The sequence below is a fragment of the Limulus polyphemus genome, unplaced genomic scaffold (assembly GCF_000517525.1).
Source record: "Limulus polyphemus unplaced genomic scaffold, Limulus_polyphemus-2.1.2 Scaffold3704, whole genome shotgun sequence".
Lineage (NCBI taxonomy): Eukaryota > Metazoa > Arthropoda > Merostomata > Xiphosura > Limulidae > Limulus > Limulus polyphemus.
This window is the reverse complement of record NW_013669314.1, coordinates 1-11,339: the sequence shown is the minus strand read 5'-3', so window position 1 is coordinate 11,339 and position 11,339 is coordinate 1. Positions and strand designations below refer to the sequence as shown.

The window sequence follows — 11,339 nt, the reverse complement described above, 5'->3', positions numbered from 1 at the left end:
TCTACTAATGATATCAAGGTTATATTTCCTTTCCTCATTCTTCTCCTGCAATCAACTCTATTGTAAAAGTGTTTGTAAATGATAATTCTTCAAAATATTGATTATGTTTGTGTTTCTTCAAGTAAATCGGACATTTTCCGTACTTATCTACTTCAACCACGTAAGAAAAGGAGAAATGTGAAGGAAAACGAAATCTAAGATGTTTTGCATTTACTTTGGAAGATGAAAGTGCTTTCACATGAGCTTTCATAAAAGGCCTCGAATGATTTGTAAATGATTTAGAATATAACGTCTCATTGACCTGTGAATAATTCAAAAACGACAGAGTACTAGTGCTATTAAACGTGGAATCTGGAGTAAAGGGAGATTCAGTTGATAATCCTCCTTTTTAGAACTGGGTGTGATTTTGGAGAATTTAAGTTTGGAAACCTTTTAGCTCGAAGCAAATCATTTTGTTCGGTTGAGTCTATTTTCTGAGAAATTAAAAAGTGTTGTTTTTTTTCGAACCTCTTTCAGAATCATAGTGGTTTCTTTGATACGTAAGGTCGACAGGTATATTTTTACTTTTGGTGTTAACACTTTTATCTGATGATGACTTGTTATTTTTTGTTTCATTACTATTCTCTATTTTCGTATTACTAGTGATGTTTTCTTTACTGGTTTGAAGTTTTGTCGTGAGTTTTATTTGAAGAGCTCAGTCCATTGTCTATAATGATATAATATTATACTAGTCTTCATAAAAATACTAGTTTGTTTGTTTCTTGAATTTCGCGCAAAGCTACACGAGGGATATCTGCGCTAGCCGTCCCTAATTTACCAGTGTAAGACCAGAGGGAAGGCAACTAGTCATCACCACCCACCGCCAACTCTTGGGCTACTCTTTTACCAGCGAATAGTGGGATTGACCGTTACATATAACGCCCCCACGGCTGAAAGGGCGAGCGTGCTTGGTGGGACGGGGATTCGAACCCGCGACCCGCAGATTGCGAGTCGAGATCCCTAACCACCTAGCCATGCCGGGCCTAAAAAAATAACAGTGAAACAGAACAGTGCAAAGCACAATATAATCCATTCCGCGAGGACTTTCATCCCTTTCTATGGCCAGCAAAAAATGGCAATATATATATGTAAGGATTATTTAATTGTAAAGTTTAATATAGCTCAAATCTTATATCTTTTAAGAGTTCGTTCAAATATTAATAATTTTAGGATTCAAAACATCGCGAACCGTTACTCTGCGAATATCTATAAATAGAGAAAATTAAAAATTTATTTGTCAAGCCACATAACAAGCTATAAAATTACTTAAAAAATATGTAGTTAGTTATGTTTTCAAACATTAGAAGTTTTTGAACAAAAGAAAGTCTGAATCAGTTTGTTACATACATGATGCAGGTACATAGTTTATACATAAGGTTCTAAAATTTATTAAATATTTCGAGACTCATCTCCAAATCCAAAATATATATTATTCCAATATTTTAAATTAGTAGAATCCTAAAAATTTCTATATAAATATTTTAATTAGGTTTCTGAGTGCACCTTGAACATATATAGAAGCATAAAATATATACGCACTAAGCGAAAGAATGAAAGGTAAAATAATTTTTGTTGATGAAAGCAGGAAATTATACTTTAAAGTCGAAAAAAAAAACTTCCCCTGTGAGACAGTGGGAAGTTAAGTATACGGACTTATAACTTCAAAATTCGACGATCGATACCCCACGGTAGACACAGCAAATAGTCCAATGTAACTCTGTTCTAAAACAAACAAACAAACAAATCAGTTAAAATAAAACAAAACTGCTTATTAAAACGTTTCTAGCAAATGATATTCATCATGCCGTTGTGCTGTTTATTTAGTTGGAAAAGATAATTTGAATTCAAATAACGTGTACTACAATTGGTTAGTGTTGTTGTTTTAAGTGCAAAGCTACGCAATGGGCTATTTTTGCTATGTTCATCACGGGTATTGAAACTCGGCTGATAGCATTACAAGATAAATAAAATAAAAAAATTGGGAATTTAAAAACCTACTAATTAGGATCGAAAAAGTAAGCAAACAAGGCTGGGAGTACTGTAGACATTATTTACTCAATCTACAAACCCCTATTTTGGCTTCATGCTGTTACCTAGGGCTACATTTGGTGGAGTCAAAATAGGGATTTGTAGCTTGAGTAAATAATGTCTACTGTATCTTCAGCCTTGTTTACTTATTTTTTTACGATCCCTATTTGCAGATTTTTAAAATCCCAGTTTTTTATTTATCTTGTTTACTGGCTATTTTATGCTCAACTATGGGTAAAGGATTACTTGATATGGTAGCTAATTTATACATTGTAATGATAATATACATAGATAGTAGCTAGCTGATACGGTTTTCGCTTTATTCATAATATAGAGATTGGCTCCCTAAAGACACCGATTGTACAGTGTACAAAACATTCAGTATCTACATATTACAGTCACCTAATGTTCATCTATTATTTCTGGTAATTCCTGTTTCACCTTGTACTTAAGCTTTTTAAAGGAACAACATATATTTGTAAGAAAACTATCTTCAAGGGTAATGATAATATCGTTTGCACTAGAATTATGATATTTTTTTAGCTTATATAAAATATAAAAGAAACAAACCGACTTTTAAACACCACTACGACCTTCAAAGTACCTTATTCAGTATTCTACAAAAGGTTTCGGTGCTATATACCAAGCTGTTTTTGTTGTAGGCTGGCAGGAGAATAATAATAAGAATTACCAACGGGCTGTTTTGAGCGGATTTAATTTTCTTTGTAAGCCTAACGTGCATGCTTATTTGTGCATTTTATGTGTTTACAGTCTTAGCAGTCAATAGTAAATGTTTTAACGTGTTGTTTGAATCAAATCTTTACTCTTTAAGGTGCATTTCACCCAGCCTTTCGATTAGAGTTTTGGACAATTCCTTGCAATCCCAATTATGAACCACTATTGTGATAAACCTTCATACCTATGACTGAGCCATTGGGGGAGGGGGGGCACACTACATTTTCGTTATTCCTTATAGTTAATTCATAGATATTCATCTGAGCTGGATCGTAAAACTATTGCACTGTGAAAAACTAAAAAAAAAAAGTTATTAAATCCGTGCTTAGCCAGGAATTTATGCAAACGTTAACAAACAATACAGCATAAATATCAATGTTATTTATTTCAATTAATAAATGAATCAGCAAAAAGAACCAGATGAAGAAAAACCTATTTCAAAAAAAAAAAAAAAAAATGTTCTAAAATTAAACCACCTCTCATGATCAATAACAATCAGCATTAATTCGTTCTAACTCGTGAATTAACTCATTTAAGATCAAGGAAGGGTTTCTATTTAGTGACTAGCTAATTAATATTTATATTTGTACATTACTGCTAGAGGAAGTTTGTGTCAGTTTTATAATATAAATATACTAAAATTTAACGTGCTCTAGGTAGAATGTACGTTAGCGCTTACTAAAAATTAATAGTTGAAATGAACGATAGAAGGGATAATAAATAAACAGTAAACAAAACAAATGGAGAAATCGCTCTCTCACCAGAACATAATTTACAATACCAAAATAGAGCAATATTAACAGTTTTTTCTTCATATTAAATGCTAAATTAAACGTTTCTAATTTTTCAGAAACGTGAACAAATCACTGACTTTCTCTTCAAATATTATTATGAATAAGAGAACTGTTGATCATTTCATATTGTCAGTTGTGTTTCCACCTTAGTTTTCTTGAAAAGTGAATTTAATATTTTAGATACTTCCTTTTTATAGTTTAGATGGCGCTCAAAATTAACTGGTCTGAGATACCCACTTACTGTGTTCGTAAAAATGTGTTATGTATATATTTATATTATAATTCGTATGTTCCTTTGTTTTGTCACGAATTCACATTGTTGAGAAGACTTTGTATTTTTATGATTTATATTACAAAAGATATATATGCCTAAGATTTATTCATAGTGTGTCTAAATATACATAAACTATTTTAAATGTATTATTATTGCTAATAGTACAGTAGTAGTACTACTACTAGTTATTCTATTGTAATGTAGTACTGTTACCTTTAGCAGCACTAACACTGAGTAAACAGTGTTAGTTTTCTAAATTAATCATGTTAATACCAGTATGTAGGTTTAGGTATTTAATAAAATTAGGTTACTTTAACACTAATTTCCCGGCGTAAAAAACACCCTAACCCTTTACATAAGTCTAGAGGATTAAAAGTTAATAAAACAGACGTATATTGATAATTTTGTGCTGTAGTATTTTTTGAATTATTGAAGAGACGAGTAATTAATATTGACAAAAATCATCATGGTTAAACTAAAAATAGGGAGTTTACTCTGTCCATTACAGACTTGTGGAAACTGGAAACATGCAAGTTAAATACAAAATCCAGAAAACTTTTGAAATAACTATGAAAACCAAGTTATATTGTTGGCTTTTCCTTTAAAGTACTTTATTCAAAAAGTTGAATGTACCGCAAAGTAAGAGTGAGTCAGAGACGTAAGATATGTTTGTTTTTGTTAATCCTAGAAAAAACTTGTGATTCCCTGCCACTATGCCAGTGATGGTCTTGCCATGTTACACTGTGAACTGAACACTGCTGAGGGTATATACAAAAGTGTCAAATTAAAACAAATACATGGGCACAATTCAGACAAATAATAATTTTGATTATATACATAATTGTTTTGGAATTTCATTTATTACTAGTCTAAAGCTGCATAGTTAAACTACAAAATTACATATATAATATTGTTCACAATAGTTTCTATAAAGTATATACATGACTGTTGTGTACTTAATCTTATGAATTGCTATGTCTGTTAGAGAAAAATAGCTGAACGACCACAGTGAAAACAATTTGAAGTTTTGATTGTATGCACAACCTTTTTTTAGAATGTTACTTACTGCACAACGTTTCATCTGACAAGTAAAAAAAATTGGTTGTTGCAGGTTAGGTTTGAATACCTGATCCTAGGCTCTTGAAACTATTGGGACAAAGCCCTGCTATTAGTGCTATATGCTGTGAAACAAATATTTTTGAACATGTGAATAGTCACGGTATAGACATGTGTAAAATATACCCAGGAACATTGGATGTTCATTGTAAATATAGCCTTTTGAACAGTTGGTGTGTGATTACCATGTGTATAGTCATTATTGCTAAATATTCATGAACTTTGAAGCAAGAAATTTTATCATTATCAGTAAAAATAATCTTTGAACAGAAAGTACAGTCAGTCTCTTGAGAAGATGAACAAGATGTCATTTGAAGGCTTTTGTTTATATGTAGAATGAAAATGCTTGTGATATGTTTAGGTAGGAAAGTTTGAGTGAGTGTAATTATTGGATGAGCTGTTAATAGCTGTGTGTCAGGATTAACATGCTATATTCTAAAGATGATAAAACATATATTTAAGATATGAGAAAGACAAGGAAGTGTTCGGTTAAGACAGTTTTATTTTTCTAACAGGGTTATTGACTTATGGAATGAGTTGTCATTTACAATAATGGAAGCCAGAAGTTTATAATAAAAATAGATTCTACTGAAAATTATGGGGTTGGTTTAAACTAAGATTTATCAATTACTGTCCAGCCCACTTGCTTTCAACACAGGATACTTGAAATAATCATTTTCTTGTAAAAATTGAAGAAAAAGTAGAATTTAGTAACCAAGCCAAATTGTAATCATCATAACTGTTTTTATTATCTTATGATAATAATTTCAATTTCCACTGTTAATTGCTGTTTTTATTATTTCAGGATTTCTATTTTTTCATCTAGGTGTCTAAATCCTGTGAGGATTTGTATTTTCTCAAACTCTTTTATGAGATGCCTTCTACCATTTAAAGAAGTGTGTCAAAAATGTCAACCTCATTTCGTCGAAAGGTTGCTTCTCTGGTTTGTTTTTATTTTTTTCTGATTTTGAACTAGTATTGTCAGATGTTATAGTTTTTAAATTTAAATTACAGCATATTTATATTTCATTAGACTAAACTCAAAAATTATAAAACCATATATTGTTTTACTTTACTTCATTTGTAATCCAAAAGGAAATGTAGAAAAATATTTGGTTTCAATGTGATTTTTATATACGCATATTATTATTTTCAACTTGTTAAACTTTTCATTAGAATACCATTTGTATATTTATTTTTAGAAGCTATGATTCTGTGAAAGAAATTGCTGAAATTAATACATTAGAATAACTTTGATTATTCAGAATACATTCTTTTCTCTCAAGTAGAATTTTTAAAAAACATACACAATGTAATTTGATATATTATCATTGTTATAATCTACTGTCTAAAAATTATGAAATTAAAAAGTTTACAGTATTTACTATTCACAAGTTACATGTAATAATACAATTACTTATTGGCTGAATACTAGTACATTTAAAACTTTCACTGTTTTATATATTTCAGGTAACTGCCTGTTTATCACCTGTCCACAAACATTTAAATACAAATGTTACTGAATATGTTTCTAAACTGCTCAAAGTTTGTCCAAAAAAAAGGTATTGTCTGTTATTTGATATGTAAAATTTAATCAAGAAGATAAGGTGATTTTTGCTAGAGCTGGTTGATTAGTGTGATTTGTAATCAATTAATCATCAAGCTTATTAATTAATTACATTCAACTAATCAGTTATTTTACAAAAGACTAATATTCCTATTTCCAACTTTTTTTGGACACTATCAAACTAAACTTTATTTAATGTGATAGACATATTCAAAGATAAAAACTTAGGAGTAAGTTACTTCCTTAACCCTAAAGTATATTAAAATATCATTTACAACCTTTAATAAGCTGTAAATATGATTAATATCCTCCATTGAGTTTCTTCCTACAAATTTTCACAAGAATACTAAAACTACTGAACTATTGTTAAAGAAAATAAATATTACTTGGTGACATTGGCTATAATTCAGAAAAATAATAAACATTCTTACTAGTTAGGGTTGCTGCATAGCTAATCAGAATCAGTAAAGTTCAGAAAAAGTTTTTGGACTGTTATCAAAAATTCTGATATTTATTGCTAAGCAAGATAATGCAGGAAAAAGTAAAGCATTGTTACAGAGAACTATGATATCTGACTTAAGTAGCTATTACTCAATATACTAATCCATTGTTAAAAATAATTGGTCGTTGATTTCATTTGATAATCTAGTAAATATTCTTTTCACAGCATGTGATAGATGATATATAATCCAATGAAAACAAATTTACATAGATCCTAGAAACACAGAAGTCAGTACAGTTTGTAGTATGTTACAAGAAAACGTGATGATACTAAATGGCATTTTCGTAGAGATTATAATGATCTGTAAGATGAAAATTGAAGTTTTAAAAGAAATATTAAAAACACAGAAATATAAAAAAAAATCTTTAATTACCAACTTTTGATTTTTTTTACTTACATCATTAGCTTGAAAAGTTTAAAAAATAATTAATAACTTTATTATTTTAAAGATTATTAGCCACTGCATAGCGGCTCATAGAATGACTCTGAGTTGTTGTTTTGTTACAAGTACAAACTTTTAGCTTGTGGCTCCACCTCTTGACCGATTTGAGTTCTAATTACACCCATGGCTATTGAGGATTCCCTCTTGTTTTAAACTAGAAGTCATTGATACAGATGGAAGTTTAGAAAAAAACATATGAAATTACTAATACATTTACATTTTACAACACAGGTTGGAAGAAAATGTAAAAACACTTGCATATTAAAGACTCAAGGAGTTACTTATTAGTAAGACTGTTGTTAGTCAATACCTAGTAACTTAAATACAGTTAAATGAGCAAGCTATTTAGCAACAACGTTTTCTTTGGGTGAATAAAGAATATTTACTTGTTCACTTTCAATCCACAGAATACAGTTCATAAAAACATATTATAGATTAAAATATTTAGTTTAAAAAGTTATATAATGCAACATGGATAATTTATTCTTTAATTTTTAAAATTATATGTAAATGTACTTCAATTAATTAATTTTGTTTTATTAAATAAAGTATAGTTTTTAGATATATGGATGCGTAATGTATATCACGTGGAAAATTTTAAGCATATAAATGCATAGGAGTTCCAGAATAACAGATATGCCTAAACCAATAATAAAGATATAAGATATCAAAGTCAGTCCTTCAGAAAATTTGTAATTGTATGTTAGTACATTTTCCCATTAAATTTTATATTTGGCATGCAATTCTGTGACTGAAGTAAAGTTTTGTAATTTTGTTTTCCCGAGCAATTTACAATGAAAGCAAAAAATGTCATTTACATCTTATTCAGAGTTTTAATAATTAATTTATTCCATGATATTTATATGAAATATTACCTTTCATGTACTTTCAGTTTCAAAATAAGAGTAAATTTTGGATTTTATATATTACTGGCTGAATGGCAACAAGTACAATTTCTGATAAAACTGTTCTTGATATCTATCTGTCGTCACTGATGTTTGAGTCATCTGTTTTAGTGGCTTCTAAGTCTTAAAGCAGTCGAGTAATCCTAGAGTGTAAAATCATGTTTACTTGATACAAAACTTCACGAGTCCACTTGTATACACTTTCAAGTGATATTTACAATCTTATATAAAGTTGGTTGTAAATAGTTTAGCATTTAAACAGTTAATGAGAGTACATCAGACTAACTGTATAGAGACCACTGATATAATGTTATGAAAAAAATAAATTGAAATATATTAATCACAAAATGAAACAAAAAAAATATTGAGACAAATATTAACAACAACTATTGTTACATTGCTTCCTGTTTTGTAATTGTTGTCATGAGGCATAACCATTCGTATGTTTAATTCATAAAAAGTTACACAGATGGTGAAAAGTGTATACGTGATGCTGTGGAATAGAGTAATTTTGAAATATGTACAGTTATCTGATAAAGAAAATACATAAATATATTTATCATACTGCATTTCCTTGCATTATAAAAATAAGAACTATTATTCTTGAAAGACTGTTGATTTTTTAAGTTAATTTATGACTAAATAGCTTAAGTTTGTAAAGATCATGTAGGACAAATGACTTTGGTAGAGACAGGTAATTTAATCAATACAATTAATTACCTATGAGCAGTGATTACATCAATTAATGGCACATAAACTGATTACTAAAAATTAAATTAATTAAACAAAGTTTATATTAATGATTATTATTATTTTTCATTATTCTAACAGTCGATTAATTTAAAATTAAATTATATCAATTGTCGTGAAAGTAATCTGAAATTAGGTTTTTTCAGTTATTACTATATTCAATTATTCCAGCCATTAAAGAAATCAAAATATTGCCCCCAAATGAGCTTACCCTGTTTTATTTATGGAATAGCTACCATCATTAATGTTTAACTACTACTCACTGGATAGATGTCAACTGGCTGGCAGAACCCACTGCATTTTTTTTTGCATTATACTAATCAATTAATTAGCAAATACCACTAAACACCAACTCTAGACATGAGAGACTGGCAGGCTTTTAATTGTGCTAAGTGATCCACATATTTTCTGATTAACCAACTATAGAAAATATACCTAATTATAACAAAAAAACTATTAAAGTTACTGCATTCTCTAAAGCATCACTTCACCCAAACTACACAAGCTGGTCTTATTTTTACCATGTTTGTATGATGTTATTGGGGACTGGATAAGGACTTGAAGGTAATGAAATCATTGTAGAGATAGACATTTAAAAAAACTTGTAATACACTTCATGTAAAATTGTTATAGTACTCGTAGAGAGAGACTGTATTTTAGATTATAGTACTCTTAGAGAGAGACTGTATTTTAGATTATAGTACTCTTAGAGACATACTGTATTCTCTCTCTAAGAGTACTATAATCTACATTGTATTTTAGATTATAGTACTCTTAGAGAGATACTGTATTGTAGATTATAGTACTCTTAGAGAGAGACTATTTTAGATTATAGTAGTCTTAGAGTGAGACTGTATTGTAGATTATAGTACTATTAGAGAGAGACTGTATTGTAGATTATAGTACTATTAGAGAGAGGCTGTATTGTAGATTATAGTACTATTAGAGAGAGGCTGTATTGTAGATTATAGTACTCTTAGAGAGATACTGTATTGTAGATTATAGTACTATTAGAGAGAGACTGTATTGTAGATTATAGTACTCTTAGAGAGAGACTATTTTAGATTATAGTACTATTAGAGAGAGAGACTGTATTTAGATTGTAGTATTATTAGAGAGATACTGTATTGTAGATTATAGTACTCTTAGAGTGAGACTGTATTTTAGTCTCTCTCTAAGAGTACTATAATCTGTATTTTAAATTATAGTACTCTTAGAGAGAGATTGTATTTTAGATTATAGTACTCTTAGAGAGATACTGTATTGTAGATTATAGTACTCTTAGAGAGAGACTGTATTTTAGATTATAGTAGTCTTAGAGAGAGACTGTATCTTAAATTATAGTACTCTTAGAGAGAGATACTGTATTGTAGATTATAGTACTATTAGAGAGAGACTGTATTGTAGATTATAGTACTATTAGAGAGAGACTATTGTAGATTATAGTACTCTTAGAGAGATACTGTATTATAGATTATAGTACTCTTAGAGAGAGACTGTATTTAGATTGTAGTATTATTAGAGAGAGACTGTATTGTGGATTATAGTACTCTTAGAGAGAGACTGTATTTTAGATTATAGTACTCTTAGAGAGAGACTGTATTTTAAATTATAGTACTCTTAGAGAGAGAGACTGTATTTTAGATTATAGTACTCATAGAGAGATACTGTATTTAGATTGTAGTATTATAAGAGACAGAGAGACTGTATTTTAGATTATAGTACTCTTAGAGAGAGACTGTATTTTAGATTATAGTACTCTTAGAGAGATACTGCATTTTAGATTATAGTACTCTTAGAGAGAGATGTATTTTAGATTATAGTACTCTTAGAGAGATACTGTATTTTAGATTATAGTACTCTTAGAGAGAGACTGTATTTAGATTGTAGTATTATCAGAGAGAGACTGTATTTTAGATTATAGTACTCATAGAGAGAGACTGTATTTTAAATTATAGTACTCTTAGAGAGAGAGACTGTATTTTAGATTATAGTACTCATAGAGAGATACTGTATTTAGATTGTAGTATTATTAGAGAGAGAGACTGTATTTTAGATTATAGTACTCTTAGAGAGAGACTATTTTAGATTATAGTACTATTAGAGAGAGACTGTATTTTAGATTATAGTACTCTTAGAGAGAGACTGTATTTTAGATTATAGTACTCTTAGAGAGAGACTGTATTT

General features: G+C 29.3%; 1 long non-coding RNA gene across 2 annotated transcripts; it reads left to right on the top strand.

The window, feature by feature from the left end:
• The first annotated feature begins 3,807 nt into the window (after positions 1–3,807).
• On the top strand, positions 3,808–6,537 carry LOC111088414. 2 transcript variants are annotated; one of them, XR_002612938.1, is made up of 3 exons: positions 3,808–3,840; positions 5,792–5,929; positions 6,457–6,537. It is a non-coding gene; the product is annotated as an uncharacterized LOC111088414 (long non-coding RNA). The 2 variants fall into 2 exon arrangements; XR_002612939.1 differs by having other exon boundaries at positions 3,829–3,859.
• Positions 6,538–11,339: the final 4,802 nt, after the last annotated feature.